The sequence below is a fragment of the Mixophyes fleayi genome, chromosome 3 (genome assembly GCF_038048845.1).
Source record: "Mixophyes fleayi isolate aMixFle1 chromosome 3, aMixFle1.hap1, whole genome shotgun sequence".
Classification (NCBI taxonomy): domain Eukaryota; kingdom Metazoa; phylum Chordata; class Amphibia; order Anura; family Limnodynastidae; genus Mixophyes; species Mixophyes fleayi.
The window spans coordinates 260,561,227-260,577,731 of NC_134404.1; the positions used below are offsets into that span (position 1 = coordinate 260,561,227).

The following is a 16,505-nucleotide window of genomic DNA, read 5'->3' on the forward strand; positions in this document are numbered from 1 at the left end:
ATAAAAGTTCAGGGTTTTTAAGATATTGTGGTGACCCACTCCTCTACGCAGTCCAGAAAGATACCTTTTTGCAACGTTTTGGACTAATAACTATATTGTGAGGTGTTCAGAATACACTGTAAATTAGTGGAAATGCTTGTTATTGAATGTTATTGAGGTTAATAATAGCCTAGGAGTGAAAATAAGCCCAAAAACTTGATTTTTAAACTTTTTATGTTTTTTTCAAAAAAAATCCGAATCCAATACCTTAAATCCGAACCGAGACCTTTCGTCAAGTGTTTTGCGAGACAAATCCGAACCTCAAAAATAACGAAAATCCGGATCCAAAACACAAAACACGAGACCTCAAAAGTCGCCGGTGCACATCCCTAATATATATACATACATATATATATATATATATATATATATATATATATATATGTGTGCCCTGTACCTTTGTATATTAAATCTATAAATTTAGTAAGTGGTGTCCTTGATACTCTAATGAATCCATTAGCCTGTTAAGAAGAATATAGCTCGACCAAGTTTACCCTTTGAATGCCGGTGTGGGATTTGTTAATACATTTGACTAACAAGCCTAGTGTGTACTTGCATTTACATTTGTGCAACATTCTGGAAATGTGAAGAGTTAACCCTTTTGATTGCTGGGGTGAGCCTTGCTAACCTGTGGGTAGCCAGAAGTCTTGTGTGCCAGGTAGAGAGATAATGTATGATAGGTAGAGAGAGACTGCGGGCTGGAATCGTGTGTAGCCTCATACAGCAAACACCGAAATTCACGGAAGCTGGGTGCGTGTTCGTGACAATACCTAAAACACACACTGCGAGAAGTAATGTTTAGGCAGATTCGGATTGAAACATATTTTGAGATCTGCTTGGATTTGAACACAGTCTGAATTGCGCTTAGGTTCCGTGTTAATTTTTTAAATGCAAGTTGCGTGCTTATGTACAAGTTGCATTAAACACCCAGATTAACACTGCTCACAATTGTTACCAAATACAAACCTATCCTGCATGTTTTATCCCTTTACTATTCCCATTTTATACCATTTCATAGGTTTCTTATTAGGTCCATTGTTTAAAATAAATGTCTATTTTATAGGGTGCACCATCAGTATATTTACAAAAGTAATTAATCTAAAATCATACAATTATAGACAACAAATACTCATTCATAATAAAATTACATAACAACTGGAAAAATGGGCAGTGTCCATTTCACAAGGCAAAATGTGTTGGGCCAAGTGACATTCCAGCGCTCCAGATGTCAAATTTGGTTTCTTACACTTCACTACAGGATTTGTTTGATCTAAACTCAGCTGAACTATCACATAACTTTGCACAACTGCAATAAATTTCCATGACACTTTTGTATTTTTATGTACAACACACTCATTAAAACATAGCAAATCAAAAACTTTTTTTTTTTTTTCAGATTTGCAGCTTAGACCTAACTAGAGAACTGAAATATTATGTGTCCCTAATGTTTTAATAGGATTAAGAATATATCCATTTTAAAGCATAAATCTACTTTTCCTTGCATGATCTATATGGTCACTTCATTCAACAATCCATTACTGCATTTTAAACACTTTGAAACAACATATGGGTGTGTGTCCTGCTCCACCTAAGGGGCATGTCAACCTCCACCCATGGGCCAAAAATATAACATTCAAGGCTCTAATCGTTCTGCTGGCTGTACACATTGCAACCTTTCACCGTATTCCACTTTCATAATAATATTATTGAGCAGCTTGTAGAGGTGTTAGACTCTACTTGAGTCCTCACCCTTTGCGTTTACTTAAAACTCTAAATTAATCAAAAAGTAAAAAAAAATAAATATTGTATGTAGGTATAAAAATGTCTATTGTGTAAAATCAGATTCATACCTGCTCTTCATATAGCTTGCCATGGTGACATTACCTACCCTCTACAGCAGGAGTTGGCAACCTCTCTCTATCAGTGCCGGACCAAATCTCTACAAGCCCAGGTGTGCCAGACATAAATAAATATATATATATATATATATATATATATACACACACACACACACACACAGTGGGCAAAGTGGGCTAACAACTACTACCACTCCTTCTGCTGCTTTGATTGTAAACCTATCAAATTCCATTTACCTACACTTTCCATACCACCACCTCTAAATCTCCACTTCGACCAGCGTGTGTGTGTGTGTGCGTAGTGTGTATATAATATATATATAAATATATATATATATAATTATATTTCTTATTTCTTCATGCTACTATTAACAGCAGTGGGACCATCAACTAACATCAATGTTATGCCACCTAGTTGTGCCCCCTGTTCACATAATGCCACCTAGATGTGCCCCCTGTTCACATAATGCCACCTAGATGTGCCCCCAGATCACATAATACCACCTAGATGTGCCCCCAGATCACATAATGTCACATACTTACCGTCTGGAGCTGCTGAAAGCACAGCATCTCCATTTTGGCCATCTTTTGGTACTTTAGTAATGCAGCTGCGAAGCTTCAAGGTGTCAGCCAGAAGAAGTCCGCGTGCCACTTCTGGCGGGAGTTGCTGACCCCTGCTCTACAGGATCCTTTGCAAAACACACAAGGCTTTAATCCATGGATCTAATCACATCAATATGATGTATATTGGAATTGCTCAATTCAATATTTAGGCTGTTATAGGAGATATAATTTGAAGACTAGGATATTTAAATTCCCTAGACATAGAGGGGCTCATTTTGAGTTGGACTGAAGGCCCATTTTTACTGTGCACGAAAAATGCCATTTTTTGCATTTCCCTGATGCATTTCCTTGTATCTGGAGCAGTGGAATGGGGGTGGGAAGGAGCGTGCAAAAGTAGGTCAAGTATAGTAAAGGTATCTTCATGTATTTGCTTTCTACTTAGAAGTAGACACAGTCAAAGATACACCTGTAAGTTGCAGGTGCTCTACCCCTGGAGCAAAGATTTATGCTAATGATGATGATCATCGGCATGGGCCTTTGCAGTGTCAATAAAGTATTTTAAATAAATAGTAATAATTAAAAGAGGTGCGCTCATAGCCTGGGCTGGATGCGGCAATTGCAAAGGGACGAACAAAATCCACAACCGGCACTAAGTTATGATAGACTGGGCTGGTGACACTATAACAGAGAGACCTACAATGACAGGTCCCCATGTCATAATTTCAAATAGTCACAGCCTATTCAGCATGTACTGTATTCCCTAGGGTAATTGAGCTTGCAAGCAAATGTGTCCTTCTCCATGAAATAAAAGCCCCCATGGGTGTTGGGTGAATAAATGTTAGGAATCAGTATTTTTTTCTGTGGCACTACTAGTCCCTGCAAACCCTGGCAACCATAAACTGCTTCGGTATGCTGATGCTTGCAGAGCTAAAAGTTTCAGCATACCAATCGCTACCAGAGCATGCTGGCACTTATAGAAGCATCTACTCATCTCTCTGTATTCCAGGAGTCTCTGTATAGTAGACAACAATGGTGGAGGGTGAAAACATTAATTGCATCATTATTGTATTCTGTGTGCAGGGCAATCTCACTGGCCAGTCACCCTAAGGGAACACTGTTGACAAGAATAAGTACACAGTTGTAGCCATTACCTTTTCTTCTCACTAGTGTTTCCTCCAAGATGGCGGAGAGGTGTGTTGTGATTAGCTTCATCAATGTTGTGATTAGCTTCATCACACAATGCTCTGCTAACCACTTCGCTGTCTAGCCCAGCGTCAGGGAGCTCGGCAGACTCTCTTCAGAGTCTGGGAGATCTCCCACTATGCCTGGAGTCTCCCGGACATTCTGGGAGAGTCAGTAAGTATAATTTAAATGAGCATACATACATATTCATAATGTCATATATTCAGACAAACATGACCCTGGTGCAGAATAAGTCAAGAAGTGTACTGAAATACCTAAACAGGGTGTATGCAATCAGTTTTAACTGAGCAAAAGGAAAGTAAGAGCAGAGGAAACAATGTACCCCTCACACTCAACCAAAGTCAGCACATTATAATTTATTTAAATAACACTTTTATTGCATTTGAATGATGTAAATTATATAAATTGGAAATATTTTTACTAAACTGTCCTTGTTATTCTCATTGAGTTATTACAGTCCCACAAATATAACCTTAAATTTATTTGGCAATTTTAAGGGATACCAAGTTTGTGTACACATATGTAAACTGTTTTAGACAGTTGGTCTATATATGGGAGACATAATAAAAAGTATGTGTACATTTTTGTAAATATTTTTTATATATTCATTTAATCTCCAATAGGTGAAAAAATATTTATTTACAGCATATGTCAAAAGGAATCTTTAGTTTCTTCGTCACTGACAGCCAAAGCCAATGGTTTAACATTTTAACACATGCTCTAACACTAAAAAGGGCACACATCTAATTGAGATCAATATGCTTCTGTGTTTAGAAGAAAACTTGAGGGTTGATGTAAAGTTGGCTGCCATTGCGCCCCAAAACACAGTTTCAAATTGGCTTCACTAAAAAACTCCCAAATACAGGGAATTTGCAAATTTGCAAGATGCATGCAGATCTGCACCAGTATTATATGTGTTTGGTTTACACCAGTCATACATCATTTGTAACCCATATGTATAAATATTTATTTTGTTTGCAAAATATGCATTCGCACTTAGTCATCAAGAAAACTTCTTGTCTCATGTACGTAAAAAAGAAAATTGCTTAAGAGCATAAAAGCAACAAAGAAATCACCTATGTGTGTCAGCAGAGCAAACAGCAATCACAAGCGAGCCTTTATTGCCGCCGACCGTCATCACCCTCATCTGCTATTTGCATCTGCCCTTGACCACCTGCAAATAATGCTGCTTGGACAGCCGTATATGCTACTGTGTCCTAGTCTACATCTGTTCGCAATTGCACAAACACACTCTTATTGACTTGGCTTGAGTTAGAACAGCCCCTTCCCCCAGTTCCACCTATCTAGATGCATGTGGTGCGCCAAAATCTCGTAAATCTGCATAGGCGCATATTTATGCGGTCACTTTTCTGGGCATGTGTTGAGTGACTTCATGACTACGCCAGTTTGGGTCAAGATATCTGACCAAAACTGGCGTAGTACTAACTTTGCATCAGCCCCTTGAAGTCCGAAAGTTGGGTTCTGACTAGATTCATGGAAGACCTTATTCATGGTCACTATGTTTAAGAGATATATTTGACAAACCAAACGGTTTGTATCTGCCATCAAATTCTATGCTAAGAAAAAGCAGAAAGGTATTAAATCTGCATCTATGGTCCCCTGGAAGCTGTCCATGTTACGTCTAAGGTGCTCAGAGGGGGTAATCCATTCCAAAACGAATTCCCTATAGAACTAGACTTTTTTACCTGACACTCCAAATCTTGCATCTAATATAAACCTCAAAGACATTATTTTGTACAGATGTTTGTAATGAAAATCATTATCATATCTAAGCATTACTGAGTGCTTAGTGTATACAGAGAAAAATGAAAAAAATAGGATGCTTACTTTTTCCACAAACATTGCAAAATTTTGACATCTGTAGCCTATCCTCATATAACCTATTTAAGTTAACATATTTAAGTTAATTCCATAAATTATTTTGCGTGCATAATGTACATTATTTGTAATTGTTACAACATATTTCATGTTATTTAATTTTTGTTTAGGTAAGGAAATTGTATATACTAAACATTTATATTAGTTTAAAAATGTATCTTGATTTCTGTAGGACATATAATGGTGAAAACATTGGGCTGTGTTTAGAACAACATCTTAAACTAACTTCTTGTGTTCATAAATATTAAAATATTCAGATAATTGTCTCATAGGTCATGGAGTATTAATACTTTGTTAAAGGGTGTTGACCACGTTCTGTTGTAGAATACTTTTCTCTATTTAATCTGTATTGTAACTAAGTGTTGGATACAGTACAAACATATTCTACAACAATGCATAATGTCCCAAAATATCACAAAAATTGCGATAATTTTTCCACTCCTCCTTATCCTCAGTACAAATTTATCTGGTTAGCGGACTAGAATACTAGCAAAGACAGACAATTTTACATGAACAATGTGTTTGTATTAAAGATTATATATACAATAGAGAAATCCATTTAATGTCCATATTATCTTCCTTCCTGGAACCTATTATCCTGTACAAATACATAACCTTTGTAACACAAATGTTTCCCTAATTGTTACTAACTATTAACCCTCTACTCGAGAGAAGGATTAGTGTACTAATTTCACTTAACTTTCTTTTAAGAGGTACTTTAACGATACTTAATATCCAATAACACTAACTTATTATTGTTCTCAGGTGAAATTACCCCTAATCACTCTCCTCTATGTATGCCATCATCCTCTTATTATATTAAGAGATTAATATAAACTATTAGGTATTACTAACTTAGTGATATACAACAATAGTAGAAAGAAAGGTTTTCTGTGGCATTACTTATTGAGTTGAATAGAAGTTATTGCACCCTTTATTCTTCTTTTTAAAATAGTAATTCTTTATTAGATACCAGGTGCGTAAGGTGTATATGTGAATACATTTAAAAAAATGGGATATTAATATTAGCTTGATGCACTTTTGATTATCGTTCCTAAGCTTAGTTGAGGTTATTTTATTTCAGATAATTAATCAGTGTATTATACAATTACTAATACAAATTGGCAAAAAAGACTTGGAAAACCTCTTGAAATTAATAATCACATGTATGTGAATAATAGATTGACAAAGTGAACTATACAGCGAAATGTGCGTCAGCGTTTAGCTGGCTGCATTTAGTTACTCTAATAGCAATAGGAGGTACTTTGATTTACTATACTGGCAGATAGATGAAAGACTTGGATGGTTACGCTCAATATAGCTCCATATAAACCTAAGTTAGAACGGAGCATTTAGAAAGCAGCCAGCAATTCATGTAAAGCAAATGAATGAAAGTGGATACATAGTTCCTTGCAGGTAAGCTCTATTATTGGTACATAGATGGATACAATTACAGATACTATTACAAAAGTGAAGGAGTTACAAGTGTCAACTGTGAAAAGCATGCACAGAAGCAGTGATTTAAAATATAAGGAGATATTTCCTATTGAACAATATAACAATATAAACATAGGCAGGCGGAACCTAATTCTAAATACAAACAAATCTATTGTCGTAGACATTAAAATGAAGTAGTCAGAGGATCTGATATTTTTAAATAGAGTCCATTTTATTAAGTTACATGAACGTAGACCATCTGACTAAGCAGATCAGAATGATAACAATAATACATTTGTCCATATGTTTTAAGCAATAATCTTGGCACCCTTACAAAGAGGGTCTGTCACAATCACGAAGATGAAGTATGTGACACCTACCAGCAGTTGGCGCTACTGAGTACTGAGGCGCGGAGTCTAACACGTCCCTGGTTTTCACCAGGGACCCCCCGCAAGGAGGTATGGACTTTGCTGCAAGGGACGTGCAGGTCGTGGCCCTCAGTATCAGTCAGCTGGCGAGGTATCAAATGAGGCAGCGATGATGGAGCACCAGGATGTAGAATGGAAATCATATGCCGCGGTACACAGGATAGTCAGCAAGCCGGATCAAAACCAGAGAGACAAACACAGCCACATCAGGAACAGGAGAATTGTCAGGAAGCCGAGTGAGAACCAGGAATCATTCAAAGCTAAAATCAGGAACCAAAGGAGAAAGAGAGAACAAGCCGGGTGTCACGGGCACTAGGAGTCTTTACCCAGGGATCACCAGGTGATAAGCTTACCAGAGCAGTATAGGTGGTAATATGGTACTCTGGTAGCGGGGTGATCACGGAACAGGAGACAGCAGATGATAGAGATGCTCAGGAAAGTCTATGACTAGCAGCACTGGTAATATATATGTAGTAATACACGAGGAACTGAATGGACAAAGGACACGTGAGGGTAGTCAGTGGTCTGCGGTAGCAAGTTGTACCACTGCTATAGTGAGGAGGAATGTCCAACAGAAATGAGGAGGTGATGAGAGTCAGCGGTCTGCGTTTAGCAAGTTGTACCGCTGTCTGGGTGAAGGAATGGGATCCAGGTGAGGGTATCCGGGAAGTCAGTGGTCTGCGTTAGCAAGTTGTACCACTGCTATGTGAGAGGACACTGGAACAGGTGACACTGGAAACAGGAATCAGTGGTCTGCCTCTAGCAAGTTGTACCACTGAATATATATGTGAGGAGGAGCACGGGGAGAGACTGCAATACAGAGGATACACGGGCACCTTGAACTTGATCCACAATGACATGCACAATATAGTAATGACGAACAGCACTGCAATAATATAAAGTCACAGAAACTATCCGGGCAAAAGATAACACAGTCAATGATGGCAAAAGTCTCAGCGGATAGTAAGCTCCAGAGGAGAACAACTCAGTCCAGCAAGATATGCAATACACCAGCACAGTCAATGAGAAGTATGCATACCGTGGTTCAGGAGCAGGCTGTCAGACAGGAGTGCAGAGATACCTGAACGGCTGGAGGCCGGCAGGATGCGAAGTCCCTGGAGGGTGAAGCGGTAATCAAGTAGGTGCAGCGCACAGGTAGGTAGACCAGCAGGGGAACGAATACTCAGGAAGCAGTAGTATGTAGAACTGGACTCCTGGAGGACCCTGAAGAGTAGCGATGGTCTAGACGAGATGAAAGCAGTGAGGCGCAGATCCGATGCAGACTGGCGAGTAGAGACCAGCAGGAACACTGAGAAGCACGGAGAGCGGATCAGCTGCTGCAGACACGTGTAGAACTGAGGAGTAGCAGCCAGCAGGACTCTGCAGGTACACGGAGGTAGCGGATAGCAACCAGCAGGTGCAGCCACGATGAAACACGGGAGAGCAGAGCTGAGCTGGAACTGTTGAGCACGGAGAGCAGCGGATAGGAATCAGTTGTAGCAGTCTCGAGGAAACACGGGAGAGTTGAGATGAGCTGAAGACTGTAGCGCACGGAGGCAGCAGATAGGAATCAGCCAAACAGTCACGATGAAACACAGGAGGGTTGAAGTGGTCTGAGGACTGTAGTGCACGGAGGCAGCGGATAGGAATCAGCTAACAGTCACGATGAAACACAGCAGAGTTGAAGTGGTCTGAAGACTGTAGTGCACGGAGGCAGCGGATAGGAATCAGCTAACAGTCACGATGAAACACAGGAGAGTTGAAGTGGTCTGAGGACTGTAGTGCACGGAGGCAGCGGATAGGAATCAGCTAACAGTCACGATGAAACACAGGAGAGTTGAAGTGGTCTGGAAACCACAGGAGTAGAAGTGGTCTGGAAACCACAGGAATCAGCAGCGCTGAATACACGAGGAAACACGGGAACACCTTCAGAGGCTCATGGGGAATGAGACTCCAAGATCAGGCAACGAGGTATGGACAGCAGGTGCTTTAAATAGGGAGTGTTGCCTGATCAGCCAATTAAGTTAAAGGAACAGGTACTGAAGGTTTTGAAAGGGCTGCGCATGCGCAGACCCTCAGGATAGTGGACGGCCACGGTTCCCAAACACACGGGAAGAAGCACTCACAGTCTGGTGAGTGACACCGGGGTCAGAATCCAAAACGGTAATAGGCACAGGAACAAACGCTGGAGCAAGGCTGAAGACCAAATACTCTGGCAAGCAAATGGTGTCAGGGTGTGCTTTAAATAGAGGAAAGAGATCCCTGATTGGTGCTGCCACAATTGGCTGGAGGAACGCAACCAATCGCCGAGTAGTCACTTGGCGATGGACCGTGATGTCCTGCGCATGCGTATGGATCGTAAACAGGAAGCGTTTCTAGTCGCTATGCGACGGACCAAGTTCAGCGTATGCATGCGCACAGAATGCAACGGGATGACGGTATCGCATGGGCATTTAGCTTGGCATTTACACTGATTGGATTTAATTACATGCACCTCTACTCAAAGAAAGTGCCTCCTTAACCACAATGGGTCATTAAGGAGAGCAAAAAAAAGAGTAACTTTACACCTGGGCAAAACCATGTTGCATTGAACGGGGAGGTAAATTTAAAATGTGTGGACAGATTTATAGTTGGGATAGGGCATGTCCAAGATCAACTTTAAATTTCAGTGTAAAATAAACTTATCATGCGCTAAATGAAAAATCAGCCATTATTTATTTATTTGTAACATGTTTTGTCCTGGAGAACATTTACTTCTTTTTTTGCCTTACATTTATTAATGACTCAGACCCAATGTGTTTAAAATATGATGCCTTGCCTGTGGTTTTGGAGACACAGATTCTCTTATCAATGTTTCTAAAGAATCACTAGTACAAAACATTATGGCCTTGGGCAAAAGGGCACATTTCCATGAAGCATAAACATTGAAGTTATAAACATTTTCATTTCTAGCAAAACTTAATTTCATTAAAGCTGTAGCATATAAATACAATTATGACTGTTAGACTCCATTTTGTACTCCAGACTCCATTTTGTAAGCCAAACTGAATATGCAAACAATTCTACATCAATATTATTCTGCAAACAATTGCTTTTGGATTTTTCTCCTTTATGCCATCTTTGTTTAATGAATAGATGCAGAGGGTCAATCAAGTTCTTGTACATTATCTAAACACTAATGTCTCTGCACACCAAAATAAAACATTTGTACATTTACTTCCTTGGCAGAGTTTGCACATAATAACCACACTTGTGAATTTATTAACAAAACCCAATTTTATAGTTTCTGTCTTTGATACTACCATCTATGTTCTTCAAAGGATCTGAAAGTGTTTGCCTAATGCTCTTAAAGGTCTCTCTTTACCACAAAGCACAAGCTGACATATATCAATGATGTGCACCTCTTCTATGTATTGTAGACAAGGCCGCCATCAAAGAGGTATAGGTACAGGTGTGAGGGGCTCCAAGGGACTAGGGGGGCCATCATTGCCTGCCTCACCATCTTTTTAATTTTTTAAAAAAAATTCTCTTGTGATGCCGCATGTGACCTAGGAGTCACACTAGATGCATCAGGATCTGCAGAGGAATGAATCTATACATCCATTCATCTCCTACTTTTTCCCCAGTATGTGCCTGCCCCTCCTCCGCTGACATCCAATTGCATTCTAAGTCCTTGCCACATGACCTGTGTACCCTCCTACTACTAGAAAACAAGAGAGACAGAGAGATGAGTCTCTCCAACATTGTATCAGCTGTAGATACATAGAAATGGGATTAAAATAGAACATAGAATCAGGAAAATTGGAGGGAAAAGAACAAGTGTAAGTAAGACTCTTACTGTAATGGATACTAGAGACTGGGCTATTAATGTAATGGTGAAGAGATTTATTCATTTATTAGCAGAGACAATTATTAGTATGGACAGTTTATTTAATGTATGGGGCTATTAAATTTAATAAGGGGTCATGTTAGTGTCTATTCATTTAAAGTGGGGTGATGGGAATATTAAATGCTGGGATGGTTTTGGAGCTGATAATTGAATGTAGAGAAGAGGAGTTGCTACATTATTTAAAGCACTCTTATTCATTTATTTAATTGGCAGTTCTTTGTTGTCTCTCACCCTGTATGGATGTGTTTCTTCTGGCTCTCCTCAATTCTACTGCTATCAGTTGCTATATTCTGAACAAGCTCCCCTGCTACCAACATCCTTGGACCTCGGCATCTACCTGCCACAGAATAATGCACCCTGTACTTCTGTTATTGTGCTTCCAGGACTCTTGTGTATTCTGCTGCTATCAGTTGCAATATTCTGATCAAGTTCCCCTGCTGCCAGCATCCCTGGAACTTAGCATCTACCAGCTGGAGACCATTGCACCTTGTACTCCTGTTATTGTGCTTCCAGGCATTCTCAGGACTCACAGTTTCACCCCCCTTCATTATCACAGCTTCACCCCCTCCGCATTATCACAGTTTCACCCCACCTTCATTATCACAGTTTCACCCCACCTTCATTATCACAGTTTGACCCCCCCTACTTTATCACAGTTTCACCCCCCTTTCACTATCATAGCTTCACCCCCCATTATTGCACTGTCCTCTCTGTTTTTAATTACTTTTCTTTGATCTTCTCCTGTTCCTCTTCTGTCTTCTTATCTTCTGTGCAGGCTCCTCTTTGACAGTGTCACGGTGTGATAACGTCACGTCCAACAGTGTCAGTGAGCAGGGAGGATAGAGGAGGGCACGGGAGGCAGTGATTTTTTTTCTTAAAAGCTGGGCCGATGGAGAGCAGGGGAGGCAGGCGGGGGAAGCACCTCTCCACATGGCACCCACCTGCCTTGCTCACACCACTTACCGTGTTCTGACGCCCTGCCAACACATTATGTGGCCTTACATTAGTGTTTCCATTTTTTGTCCTCTACCTATAGTTTGCGTTTTTTGTCCAGCAAGCCAAATAAAGGATGGAACTGCCTCATATGTACAGTGGACACAGAGTAATAAGGGCTACAAACACACAGACAATTGACAGGTGGTACCACATACATACACCACTGTGTGTATGGCCCCAAAACAACTGTTATGCTTGACATTAATCTGATGAAAGTCAGATCATTAATGAACCTGTTGTGTGTGGTCAACAGATGATTGGCTTGTGTATGCTTTGACCTGCATGTAGCCAGCTTAAGGTAAGTCTACAAGAAGGACTTTTCCATTGTAAAGCAATACACAAGAAAGTCCTAGAATAGTACTATTTCAGGATCGATTTGAAAGATGCTTGTGGATTTTAAGGAAACTCATTACATCAATGAAAAGTGAAACCGATTGAGATGTGGATAAGTGAAATGTATGCATTTCATACTTGTAGTGACATTTTTTGGGCCAAATGTACAGTAGACAACTTCAGAAACAAACAGTCTATCCCAATTAATATCAATACAAAAAAATAAATCGTTTGGTATACAAGAGGTTGAACCATTTTTTCCTTTAATGTCCTAATGTTTAATTTTGCACAGTCATCAAGTCATGCAGATTTTGGTCACTGCACAACCATTATTTTGTGAAAATCCATTGAGAGACTGATCAATAGACTAACTGCCCTGTTGGCGGAGATGTATGCTACAGCTATCTTTCCTTATAACTTGCTTATATGTTCTTTAAAAAACAAAGAGCCCAACACAGTAATATTTTTTGTGCTTTTAGTATACACAAAATAGTACTGCATACTCTGAGATAACAATTGCTTCCCCCAATTAGCCTAAAATTGCAGTATAGAGTTTTTGTAGGACAATATAAAATATTGATTTATTATTTTCAAATGTATAGGTTACTCTTACTCAGAGCTTCAATATACAGGAGGTATCCACTTTCTCATATCACTTATTTAATAATGTTGTTTGCAAACATTGTCAATTATATTTATGGTCTCATTTCATTTGAAAGCATAAATATAACAGCTATTATACACCGTTAGTGCTTGTCAGCTTTGGGGAAGTACACTATGCATGTAAAAAAGACTCTGTTTTAGTCTCCCCTTTCTTTCTTGCTGCGCCCCTTTATCACTCTTTTTCTCTCTTCTTACCTTTCAATTACCTTCTTTCATCTCTTCTGTCTTCTTTTCTTTAAGTTTTCTTCTGTCTTCTGCTGCTGTCTTGCAGTACTTGTGACAGAATTGGTAATACATACTGAATAAATATGCAGAAGTCTGTTAGCCAGAGTATAATGAGAGACAAACTGATTCAAGAACGCATCTTCAGAGACATCAGACATAACCAGCAGACATAACCCAGGTCTGGAACACATGAATGCAGATTGAGAGAGTCAGATATAAAGTGTTCAGCTCATTGGATTGCAGATCACATAGAAATCATACTGAAACACATCAAGTGGCTATTTATAGGCTCGGACACGAAACATGATTGGGAGGACTAATGTGCAAGGTGGCCCCCAATGAAGTAGGAAGTATCAAGCTAAAACAAAGTATTCTAATAGAATCCTTTGATGCTCCTTTGATTAAAGAAAGTTGTTTGTATGACACAATCCTCACATCTGGGTGTGTTTTGTCACGGGACATTACTATTATGCAATCTATTAGGGAATCCTTTCAAAATGAAGTTCCTGGTTCACAACTTGTCTATAATCAAGCTCAGATAGGGCCACAGAGGTTGGAGGGGCCCAGGAACTTGTACTTCCCACATCAGCATCCCAGGTTATTACTATTTTTTAGCTAATAAAAAAGTCTCCCTCTGGCATCTTTCTAGATTATGAAGTGAGATTCTCATCTTTCCTTATGGAGGAGCACCCCTGGTCTTTGCACTACTTCTCATGTATTCTTTTTAGTCATGTAATCTTTTCTTGTTTTTTGGTTGCCAATAAAAATATCATTTTTGCCTTATTTAAATTTTTTTCTATGACTCAAAGGTATCCAGTGCCACATTTTTAATTGGTTGCCATGGTCCAAAGGTTTTGTCCAACATACCATAATTTTGGACTTCTGAAGGGTTTGTATTAGTTATGACTTTCTTGCCTTTTGTTTCTTCATTCTTCACTTTGGCATGATCACCACATCAAAGGGTTCTGACATATTTAGAACTAGCTATGCCAATGTTGCCCTGAGTCACTAAGTGACTCAGTGATGCATACATCTTAGTCATTTCTGATGTCACCACTGTTGTTGAAGGCTTGTGTTGAAAAGAATTGCAAATAATAATAAACCCACACTTAAATTCGAGACTACAACAGCCAATAAAACATTTAATGCTTAACACCCATATTAAACAGGTAATATGAAACTTATTCAAATGTTAATGGCTAAAAGAGATTTTGCTGCTACTGGCCATTCAAGAAAATCACATGATAAAAAGAATTCAAAATAAGTCATCTTTTTAAAAAGTGTTATGTATCTAAATAGGATTTAGAGTTTTGCAGTCTGAAAGTGCAAGATATGTGCAACTCAAAAGGAGTGTACATCAAGCATATTTTGAGACGGCAGAAATAAAGATACGTCAGTCATCCTTTTAAACTTGATTATGATTACAGCCATATCTTTACTTGTAAGAAAAAACACTATGAAACATAAAACAAACAAAAAACTGAGGTGCTCACCCTAACACAATTTACCAGCACCAGAGATATTGCCTGAGCTGGCTACCGTTAAACCATGGGGACAACAAGCGTGGTGTTCCCCTGCAAAAGTGGCAAACTGCATCAGCTATACCAGACTGTACTGGTCACACTGTAACAGGGAGACCCACAGGTTGGAGATGAATCCAGACCCAGTTTGGCGGAATTATAGAAATCGTGCTAACATGAAATGAGCAAACCATATCAATGCTGAATAGCATCAGGGCTCTTTCCTGTGGCACCCCTTGGTAAGTAAGTGTCAGGTAATACTTGTTAATCAAAATAGATTACTAAAAGTTCCTTATAGCCATTGACTACTTGTACATGCTGACATTTGTATATACAAGTGCCAGCATGCCATGGCAGCCAGCCATCACTGCAACATGTAGTTCCACAAAAATACATAGTAAAAGCAAAACTAACAACAACAAAAAACACATAAACATGAGTGTTTAATTATTGTGACTAAAATAAAATCAGTCGTTATTGTCTGATGATTTTATTTTTAATCCAATTAGACTACTTCAGGAATGAGTAACAAGAAGGTAGCAAGAAATTAAACCCGGACCGGGAACATGCATGTGAAAAGTCTCTGCTTGGTGCAGTGCTGAATTGGGTGTAGATCTTGGAGATATCCAGAGGCATTGCTCTTAATCAAGCTAGGACTGTACACAGGGAAACAAGTCAATAAGTTCCAGAGGTTAAAAAGTCACTAAATCCAAAGAGTCCAACTGGGTCAATGAACATAAACAGTATTTTAAGTAATGTTCCAAAAAAGATTAATCAGAGGCAGAATCCAAAGGTTAAGCTGGGTCAGTACATGGTTAAGAAAAGACACAAGCAGGGTAGCAAGGAAGAGGTCCAGAACTCAAGTCGGGTCAATACACTAAGGTCACCCAAAGGGCAGTAGTAATTCAAGGAAGTGATAACACAATTACCTGGCAATCTGCATAATAAAAAGGTGTCCTTTTTATTGCCCTAGGCAGGTGCAGCTTGATGACATCATCAGAATCAATAAAAGATAGGATGGACATTCTGTACATGCGCAGAACTGGTTGTAGGCAACAAAGACACAATGTCTCTGAGCAAGCGGGCCAGGAGGAAGAAGCTAAAGGACTTGTAAAAGGGAACAAGTCGAGCGAAAAGGCTCATGGATACAGGCCTTGACTGCCACCTAATGGATGTTGGAGTTATATTGACTCTGTACATCTTAACAAGGTCCTCCTGAGACTGCATCACTCAATAAGAACAATTAAACAAATGATCTCTGAAATGCCTAATGCAAAACTCTTTACTGCACTCAATGCAAAGTATGGGTTCTGGCAGATACCACTAGATAAAGAGTCAGTCACTCCTCCTCTGCCTCTCCTCTCTCCCTTGCCGTACACTGGCTTCCTTTCCCCTACAGAATCCTCTTTAAACTTCTCACCCTCACCTACAAGGTCCTCTCCTACTCCATTGT

At 39.4% G+C, this 16,505-nt stretch overlaps 1 long non-coding RNA gene across 1 annotated transcript in view; it reads right to left on the bottom strand.

Annotated features, from left to right (window-relative positions):
- Positions 1-7,305: 7,305 nt before the first annotated feature.
- Positions 7,306-16,505, bottom strand: part of LOC142142946 (uncharacterized) — a 29,734-nt gene continuing 20,534 nt past the window's right edge. Inside the window, exons 2-3 of the long non-coding RNA XR_012689416.1 lie at positions 13,503-13,605; positions 7,306-7,686 (exon numbers count right to left, since the gene is read on the bottom strand). This is a non-coding gene — a long non-coding RNA (uncharacterized LOC142142946). The remainder of the gene's footprint in view (positions 7,687-13,502; positions 13,606-16,505) is intronic.